This window comes from Mandrillus leucophaeus, unplaced genomic scaffold (assembly GCF_000951045.1).
Source record: "Mandrillus leucophaeus isolate KB7577 unplaced genomic scaffold, Mleu.le_1.0 Scaffold554, whole genome shotgun sequence".
Taxonomy (NCBI): domain Eukaryota; kingdom Metazoa; phylum Chordata; class Mammalia; order Primates; family Cercopithecidae; genus Mandrillus; species Mandrillus leucophaeus.
The window spans coordinates 1,190,203-1,199,941 of record NW_012105964.1 but is presented as its reverse complement, the minus strand read 5'-3'; the positions used below and the strand labels follow the sequence as shown (position 1 = coordinate 1,199,941).

The 9,739-nt window shown below is 43.0% G+C and overlaps 1 protein-coding gene across 1 annotated transcript in view; it reads right to left on the bottom strand.

Moving 5' to 3' along the window:
- PLCH1 (phospholipase C, eta 1) overlaps positions 1 to 9,533 on the bottom strand; it is a 254,831-nt gene extending 245,298 nt beyond the window's left edge. Inside the window, exon 1 of the mRNA XM_011998057.1 lies at positions 9,273 to 9,533. The gene's annotated coding sequence lies outside the window, so the exon portion shown is untranslated. The remainder of the gene's footprint in view (positions 1 to 9,272) is intronic.
- Positions 9,534 to 9,739: the final 206 nt, after the last annotated feature.

Here is a 9,739-nt window from a genome sequence, read left to right as displayed (position 1 = left end):
AAAAAAAATTGATAAGGGTAGATTTTTAGTGTTCTTACAGCAAAAAAAAAAAAGTATATGAGGTATTACACACATAAATTAGCTCAATGTAGCCATTCTGCAATGTATCATATTTCAAAACATGTATACAATTTTTATTTGTCAAAGAAAATAAATTGTTTAAATAAGGAAGCTCTTATATGTTGATATATGACACACAAAATATGCTACCGCAAAATGCAAAATCATGCACATGGTACACTACCGTTTGATTTTTAGAAGGAAGAAAAAGCAAAAATATATATTTGCATATGTGTATATATAGATATTTTACGTCTGGAAAAATACACAAGAAACTAATAACACTGTTTTCTATGGGAGGAAAAACTGGCTGAGGAACAGAGATGTGAGGGGAATTTTTCCCTAAATTGCAAGCTTTTAAAATGTGTAATCTGAGAATAGAATATCTATCCAGTTATTCTTTCCCAAAGAATAAAATGAATATACCAATGAGAAGAATTCTGTGAGAAAATGCATACCTTTCATTTAGTTCACCAGATTGGAAGTGAGGACTTTTCATCAAATATGTTGGGAATTGGTCCTGATTTGGGTTTTTGCTTTTGACTGAAATTTGGACACTAAATAACAGATTTCACATTTCTCTCTTTTGACAAAAGAAAAAGAAGTTAGTAAACAGTTTATGTTCTCTCTTTTCCAAGACGGCATTTTAATGATTTGCCCAGTAAATAGAAAAATACTTTCAATCCAAAACCTATTTAAAAGAAGAAAATATGTGGTTTAGAGTAGAACATTTGTGTACAAGCCTTTTCTCTTTTTCCATTTAAGAAGAAAAGATTCCCGTGACATTAACATTCAGACAAGGCTCAGGAAAATTCAGGAATAATCACACTACAATGATTTCTCTTTGGGAACAAAAGCAATCGGCAAAAAAATAAGAAAAAGAAACTTTCCAGCCTTCACTCCATAAACACACTGCATGCAAAAGATAGGTTCAGCTGCTCAGGAGTCAGACGAGTCTGATTCCCATTGGTCCCCTGAGCCAGGTTGCAGCCAACAGTGATGCTTTATGAGAGGAAAGAAAACTATTAAAATTGCAAAACCTCTCCCGTCCTGTTATCGAAATCCAGAAGACCTTAGAGAACACTAGGTTTAAAAATTATAGAACGCAGTGAGACTTATGAAGAAAGTAAGACAGATAATTGCCTTTCTTTTCTTTAAAATTGCTTCCCAGTCTCCTATTTCTACCAGTTAGGAGCTAAGAGACAGTCATTTATTTATTCATTTATGATTGAAACCCATGTATTCTCTTTTTCTTTTTCTTTTTTTTTTCTTTCACTTTATTTATTAAGTTGAAAGCTTCAAAATTAAAAAGGCACAAAAGAGTATACGGGCCGGGCGCTGTGGCTGACGCCTGTAACCTCAGCACTTTGGGAGGCCGAAGCGGGTGGATTGCCTGAGCTCAGGTGTTCGAGACCAGCCTGGGCAACACGGTGAAACCACGTCTCTACTAAAATACAAAAGAAATTAGCTGGGCGTGGTGGCCCACGCCTGTAGTCCCAGTTACTCCGGAGGCTGAGGCAGGAGAATTGCATGAATCCGGAAAGCAGAGATTGCAGCGAGCCAAGATCACCCCACTGCACTCCAGCCTGGGCAACAGAGCAAGACCCTGTCTCAAAAAAAAAGAGTATACAGTGACTAGTTTACCTCTGACTTCTGTCCCTTAGTAATCAACTTCTTAATTCTTGTGTATCCTTCTGGAGATTTTTTTCTTTTTTCTTTGTTGAGACAGGGTCTCAATCTCTCACCCAGGCTGCAGTGCAGTGGCAGGATCAGAGCTCACTGCAACATCAACCTCCTGGGTTCAAGCAATCCTCCCACCTCGGCCTCCCAAAGTGCTGGGATTACAAGCATGAGCCCCCATGCCCTGCCCTCCTAGAGATATTATGTACGGGTAAAAGAAAAGGTGGTTCCCCCCTCAAATATAAATTTAAAAATCAGAGGATCGTCACATAACCCTAACTCCTTATATTAACACATTACTGTTCTATGAAGCAATCTCTTCTTTAAAAAATAAATTTTCAATACCTCCTATATAACTCAAAGAAAAGAAAGAGCTATTTGGCAAAAAGAAATAGGATGTCTAGAGAACTAAATTGCATATGATTTTATAGCAAATCAACTCACTGAATTTCTGGTCCAGGATTCTGACCTGAAAAACCTGTATAGATCTTCCAAGTTCCCAGCAGGAATAATTTTGCAGAAGTTTTATTAGCACTCCATGGAGATCTAAGGTCCAGAAGCCTCTTCAACTTAATTGAAGAGGGAGAGAAGAGGAAAGCGGGAAGTTGAATTCAAATGTTTGGTTCTTGTGGACTAGCAACAAGGAAGTGAAGACAGATGAAAGAGAAACCTTGAGTGCCTTGGATCAGTTAATCAGTAACTCACTTACGCTGGCACTAAACTAGATCCCTCTGACATCCAGTGGCAATTGACCGGGTAAGGCTAGACAAGTTTGTAAGTCTCTTGTTCAGTGCAAAAGAACCAGCCACAGAGAAAAGAGGCTGCTTGGAGAATAAGCTACAGAAAACAACTAAAGAGCAAAACCAAGAGAGCCCTCCAGGGACCCGTGTGGTGTCTGAGGCAGAGGCTGAATTCCAAGAGAGAGTCCAGCACCCGCTTTTTTGAAGCCCTCAGCCTTTTCTTCTAGCCTAGAATCAGGTACTAGGGAAGAAAGAAGACTCAGAAGAAGGGTGTGCTTTTTAAGGTGTGGTGCACTATTAAGAATGCTAGACTGCCAGGAGTAGTGGCTCATGCCTGTAATCTCAACACTTTGGGAGGTAGAGGTGGGAGGATTGCTTGAGCGCAGGAGTTCGAGACCAACCTGGCAATATAGTGAGACCCTGTCTCTACAAAATTTCTTCTAAAAATTAGCAGAGCGGGGCCGGGCGCAGTGGCTCATGCCTGCAATCCCAGCACTGTGGGAGGTCGAGGCAGGCGGATCGCGAGGTCAGGAGATCGAGACCAGCCTGGCTAACACGGTGAAACCCCGTCTTTACTAAAAATACAAAAAATTAGATGGGCGTGCTGGCGGGCCCTGTAATGCCAGCTACTCAGGAGGCTGGGGCAGGAGAATCGCTTGAAACCAGGAGGCGCATGTTGCAGCGAGCTGAGATCGCGCCACTGCACTCCAGCCTGGGTGACAGAGTGAGGCTCTGCCTCAAAAAAAAAAAAAAAAAAAAATTAGCAGAGCATGGTGGCACACGCCCATAGTCCCAGCCACTCGAGAGGCTGAGGGGGAAGGACCTCTTGAGCCCTGGAGGTGGAGGCTGCAGTGAATCAAGATCCCACTGGTGACAGAGCGAGACCCTGTCTCAAAAAAATATACAAAAATAAAAGAATGCTAGACTTAGATGACTTAGGTGTCCATCGCAACTCAGCCACCAACTGACTGTGTGAATGATGGCTTTCCTGAGCCCAGTTTCTTTATGTGTAAACCAGCTCAAAAATACTGCAAATCTAAAACCAGCTCAGTACAAGCCAGCTGCAATTTCCCAGTACCACAGCAGTTTTAGGAGCACCAAAACTCCAGCTTCTGGAATCACTTAAGACATTTTCGGCAACTGTCCAAGGCAATTCTGATCTCCAGTTTGAAAAACATTACAAAACACTACCCGGTCCACTCTAGCAGTCAATCTATCAATACTACCTCAAGAAAAATAATCAGGCAACATTTAGATAAAACCAATATCTAAATCTTAGGATGTCAGAAAGCACATATTAAAATCATGAGGGATCCTCTTAGACCCACCACAAGATGGCAACAATCCAGAAGTGGTAAGTGAGCACTTCGATGTGGAAAAATCTCTACAGAACAGAACCTAAACACCACTTCCAAAAACACAGCCAACATCGTTTATAAACAAAGCCGTGAATGTTTTCTGGAACCAGACTTGAATTTACAACCTCCTAAACTCCACGTAGGGAATGCAGTTTCTTTACTCGCCAGACAGCTTATCAGAAACTATACCTGTCTGTACTTTGCATAAATGGTGAATTTGAAAATAAAAATAACCCAGTGTTTGTCACAAATTTCCCGCCTATTACCACTGCATTCCTGAGTGGTAACAGGTTTAAATTCCAAGTCTGTTCCATGTTCGTCTGTCCCATGTTCCATCTTAGGCAAGAAACTAACCTGTCTGAAGCTCATCAGTAACATAGGATGAGAATTCCTGCCTCTCTTGATTATTTTGAATTATAAAAAGACATAAAGTAAGTGCCATCACATGTTAGGAATACATTAATGTTCATTTCCTCCTTTTCTTCCAGAACCCTGTAAGATATTTACAGAACAACAAATAACCAGAAAAGCTATCTCCCTTATGGTAAATCCCAATCATGCCAAAATTCCTCAGACCAAAATAGATACTAACTGAAACAGGGCTTTTTTGCATTTGTACATAGTATGTGTACCATATGTGCTCTCATGATACACACATGATTATAAAAAGATATCGTCAGAAGGTAACCACTGTTGGCCGGGCACGGTGACTCAGGCCTGTAATCCCAGCACTTTGGGAGGCCAAGGCAGGCGGATCATTCTGAGGTCAGGAGTTCAAGACCAGCCTGGCCAACATGGTGAAACCCCATCTCTACTAAAAACATAAAAATTAGCCAGGCGCGGTGGCACGCGCCTGTAATCCCAGTTACTCCGGAGGCTGAGGCGGGAGAATCGCTTGAACCCAGAAGGTAGAGGTTGCAGTGAGCCAAGATTGCTCCACTATACTCCAGCCTGGGTGACAGAGAGACTCCATCTCAAAATAAAAAAAAAGGTAACCACTGTTAATTCTACTTAACAATATTAGGTTAAATCATATGACATTGCTGATGCTTGACCACTTTATATTTACAACTATAGCAGTTTCGTATAGTTGGAAATAGCAAATCTAGGGCAAGGATTCGAGGTCAGGAGCAGCGGTTCACAACTATAATCCCAGCACCTTGGGAGGCCAAGGAGGGAGGATCACTTGAGCCCAGGAGTTCAAAACTAGCCTGAGCAACACAGTGAGACCTCATCTTTAAAATTAAAAATGGCTTTTAAAAAATAAAGCAAGGATTCAATATCTGTCTGCCCTCCCTAGATTTCCTGAAAACAACAAGATCACTAGAAATCAGTAACTCTGCGTTGTCATCTCCGTTCTGCCATTTATTAGTTGTGTCACTTTAAGAAAATCATTTAGCAACTTTGGGCCCTGGTTTCCAGATGTATACGATAAATATGGTAGATTTATCTTTTTCTGCTCTGTAATTTAATGACTATAATAAGGCATAGGCACTTAGGTTAGTGCCACTAAAATGCAGAGCTGGTAAGAACATTTTAAACTTAGCTATCCAAATTCTCTTGGTTGTCCCTTCTGCATCCATCCTGCCCTCTTCCACTACGAAGCACAGAAGACAGAGACCTTGATGATAATAAAATAAAGCTGTGTAAATTTCTTCACAGGCTTCTTAAAAGGCACTTCTAATTTGGCACACCCTACCACAGCAGTACTGAATTTCTCCTTAAACAAAAATGGTCACGGGTGTCAAAGAGATGTGAGTGAATGTCCACTGAACTGTGTCTAAATGATTTTCCTTGTGACCAAAGCCAGCCTGGAATAAGCCCCTGCTAGTGAGAAGAGGGAACATGCTTCCCAGGCCGAGGAGGCATTGTTCAAAGTAATGAGTTCTGCACCACTTGGTCCACAATTCACAGCTGAGTCTGATTTTCCTAGACAAAGAGCAATAACCAAATGGAGGATGCTCTTCAGCAAGCTTCCCTGGGTTTATCATTGTTTTTAGACTCACGAGGTGGTGAAGGAAAGACGAGAGTCTCCCTAACCGTCTATGTCCTAGGAATGACAAGAGGAAATGTTTGTCAACCCTGGTCAACATTATACCAGGATTTTGTCATGGCTGTAATGGATTTCAAGAGTCTAAATTCACTAAAAATGCCTAGAAATTATTCCATCTCAAAAGTTAAAATGTTTAATACTCTATTGTATTCCTTTTATCCTTCTATCATAATTTTATATCCCCTCTCATTTTTTGTTTTTTGGTTTTTTTGTTTGTTTGTTTTGTTCAGGGAAAAATAGTTATGATCCTTCGGGCATGCAGACCAACATTCTTAGAAGGGAGCTGCAGAAGGTTCATTATGTCATGAAACACAGAGCGAGAACAAAGGATTACTGAATCATTCACCTTATCTTCATCTAAGAAACTTGAGAATTACAGGGTTTCTGTTTCTTCTGAACTAAGTGCTGCACTTGCCAAGAGTACAAGTTTTAGAGTAGAGTTTGTACTACAAAAATGTAAGCAAATAGGTGCACATAATGCTTCCTATCCTAGATATAGAGCCTTATCTAAATTACTCAAAGTTTCAGCTTTTGCTTCTGAATCTGCAAGTCTGAGTGATTAGCACCAAATCAATCATTCTCCTTAAGAGTACCAAAGGTAGTATCTTCACCCTGAACATCTGAAGTGGTGTTAGAATTATTTCAGGACTCACAGCTCTTAGTTCATTCAGAACAGAAATCTGGATTTATTCATCTTGCCTTATATATAACACGTTCTCAATAAACATTTGTTGACTACATGAATAAATTAAGTAAAAAATATTTCATTAAGAATTTTCTCAGTATTTTACATTATGGCACCCTAACAAGAAGCACTTTTATCATATTCTGTGTTTATAATACTATCCCTTTATCTGGAAGGCTGATTTTTAAAATAAATTTAATTGAAGTTGATGATGTGGGAAAATATATCAAACGGAAGCAATAACTTTAAACAGATTTTATTACGAATCTGGTGCCACTATAAATCCTCGCTCTGCCCATCAATCTTCCCTCTCTTTGTCTCCTTCCCATTGCCTCTCCCCTGCCTCCCCCAGGTACTCCCAGTCTCATTATCCCATGATCTGTTAAAACTGCAGTTTACCTCCTGGAACCAGGAAAAACACATGTCACTGAGAATTAGGGAATTGGAGCCAGTTATAAGCCACCACATAGGGTCACAAAGTATCTGAACCTGAAAATTTAGAGTTTTTCTATTTTTCTAAACAAGAGAAAAGAGGAGAAACTCAGTTGGACTTATTTTTAAACATTTAAGCTAGATGGATTGCACAATGTTAAGCATTTATGACAAATGAGATGGGAGAGAACTTTAACAGCATGTTACTCGCTAATCATTTGAAAAGCGGTACATTGATTTCATTTGCTGATGGTGAGAGTATATTATCTTAAAACATCTACCACAAATAAACACTTGCTATTCTTGAAAACAAATTGCTTGAAACTGGTATGTAGCAAGACAGTACTCACGTATTACTTCACCCAAGGTATTTTATGCCACACTTTATGCCAAGAAGAGTTAACTCCATTTTAAATTTGTATTAGCAGTTATATTAATTCTAACCAATGTTTAATAGCAACTAGGTACCAATCATACTGCCAAATATTGATGCAGTTTAAGAAAGATAAGCAAGAAGCTACCGCTCCTTCTACATACCCCCTTAAGATGTGTACTTTTGCCAAATGCTAGGCTGTATGTAAACAAATGGGATTTAAAAGAGGGGAGAGGGCTGTCAGGATTCACAGTTTTATGAAACTAAAAATTATTCTTGTCTTCCGGGCACAGTGGCTCACGCCTGTAATCCGAGCACTTTTGGGAGGACGAAGTGGGTGGATCACCTGAGGTCAGGAGTTCAAGACCAGCCTGGCCAATGTGGTGAAACCCCCTCTCTACTAAAAATACAAAAATTAGCTGGGCATGGTGGTGCATGCCTGTAATCCCAGCTATTCGGGAAGCTGAGGCAGGAGAATCGCTTGAACCCAGGAGGCAGAGGTTGCAGTGAGCCGAGGTTGCACTGCACTCCAGCCTGGGCGAGAGAGCCAGACTCTGTCTCAAAAAAGAAAAAAAGAAAAAGAAAACTACTCTCAACAGACAGCTTGAGAAAACTGGCTTCTGTTAAGGCTTCTTGAAGCATTCTCTGCAGAAGATTTTAACCCCAAAGGTGACCAAAACGCTGAGGCAACTGAAAAAAACAACCGCCTCTTCTGGGAAAGCCTTTGTTTCTTTTCATTGGCATTATACTCTGGTCCCTTTCGCAGCACATCTCCTTGTCATAAACATGCCAATAAACAGGACATGGGTGCTGCTGGGTTGTACAAGCCCTACTCTTCACTTGGGTTAGGAGGCACAGATTTGTCCTTGTAACGCTCGAGAACAATCACTTTACTGAATTTTTTAACTCCTTACCAGGAAGTAAATGTTTTATTCGTCTCCACTTTTCGGGATAGAGGGGGATTTCAGTTGCTGCCCTAATAACTAATCTCTCACCATTTTCTTCTGTCCGTGATCAAAATGGTAACAAGGGAAGGGAAAAGTTGGTTTTTGTTTTGTTTTTTTTTAGTTGGTTATTGCTTTAATGCTGAACTCTCAACGTCATAATGTGATCACAAATTGATTCGCAGACGGAAACAAATAGAAAACGCCTCAGGAAGGAGGGGAGAGGACGTCGCAGATGCTCAACAGGGAACTGGGCTTAGGGGCGCGCGGGGTGGCGTCTCGGACCCACTGCTCAGTCGCCAAGGAAACGCCGCGCAGGCGCAGAGCGCGCCGCCGTGGGCAGGGGTTTGCCTCCACCACCCCGCGCCGCTCGGGCGCTCCTCGTTCTTCCCAGGAAAGGGCAATGGAGTATATCCTCCTCGCGCTGAGCACACCTAGTCTTCTCTAAGAGGGTCCTGAGCAGGGTCACCGGTCGCAGGAAAAGCTGTGAGACTCCCCAAGTGTAACCGACGCTGCACTTCCCTTGCTGGGAAACGCGGACCTGCTCTCCTGGCGGCGTCTGGCGATCAGAGAGAGGGTCCTGGGACCCCGCATGAGGGTGAAGCATCCTGCAACGATGCTGGACGTTCCACCAGACGAAATGCCACCCACCACCACCGCAAGGGACCCGAGGGTTACATTCTTTACCGGACACACATACACCCCCACATCCTTCTGAATTATGGGACCCCTTAGAGCAGCCGTGGCCAGTTCCCCGCACGGGGGGTTGGAGGATCCCCACGCGCAGCACTCACACAGTCCTAAAGAGGCGTGTCCAGGCTGTGGCTGCCGAGAGAGGAACTCGGGCCACCTGCTCACTCGCTCATCGGACTGGCGTACCAGTCCTCTTTTTCCTGCACACCCTCTTCTCTCCCGCGCCCCCCTCCCCTTCCCCCGAAAGCACTGACCTCCTCAGCTTTGAGTGTTCAGTAGATGAAGGACTCCTCGGAGTCCGTGGCACAGGGAGCCACCTCCGAAGTGCTGGGGTGATGAGTTATTGGCCCCTGTGACTCCAACTCCAAAGCCCTGCCAAGGGCCAGAAAAGCCCCCCTAGAAGAGCACTTCTCCCCACTAGCCAGCAGAAGCCCCAGAAGAGCGGGGAAGAGCAGGGTGCCGCCGCCACAACCTGCTTTCTCATTCAAATCCTCACACTCACACAGGAGCCCCACTCCCTCTCGGCCCCGCAGCTTCCGAGGAAATCAGGAACTGGAGTTGGGAAGAGCGGACTGGAGCGCCCGCTGCCTCCGCTGGCCCGGGCGGGATAGGTGTACGGAACCCCAGGGTTGCACCTGGAATCCTTGGCTTACACTCTTCTGCTGGGCTCCCCGCTTGACAAGGGCCAGAAGCATTGGCAATGAAGTCCTTTTACCTACCC